Source organism: Penaeus monodon, chromosome 23, assembly GCF_015228065.2.
Source record: "Penaeus monodon isolate SGIC_2016 chromosome 23, NSTDA_Pmon_1, whole genome shotgun sequence".
Classification (NCBI taxonomy): domain Eukaryota; kingdom Metazoa; phylum Arthropoda; class Malacostraca; order Decapoda; family Penaeidae; genus Penaeus; species Penaeus monodon.
Window position 1 is genome coordinate 41,145,777 of NC_051408.1, and position 411 is coordinate 41,146,187.

The window sequence follows — 411 nt, forward strand, 5'->3', positions numbered from 1 at the left end:
AAGCATCATATATCTGCGTCACCGGTTTTGAATTTTTTTTTAGATTTAATTTTGCGTCGCATTTACTACGGTAGGATATTTATGTATTTATATTGTCTATGTGCATTGTATTAATAGGTTGAGTGTATAAATGTGTGGATATATTTTATTTTCGGTTATTCTGTGTGCGCACGTGCATATCCATACCTGATCTGCTAATCTATCTTTTTTTCAAATTCAGGTTTTCTGCCATCATAAGAAGAGCCGCAGAAAAAAATAAATGAGCTACGCCATTTTCTTTTACTAAAGGTTTAAAGACAGGTAGACGCTTATCAAAGGACATAAAACTATTTTTCCTTAACGTATCTGCTAATGTCAAAATAAGAAACCAAACAATAGCACACCAAAACACCCAAAAATCCACACAAACCT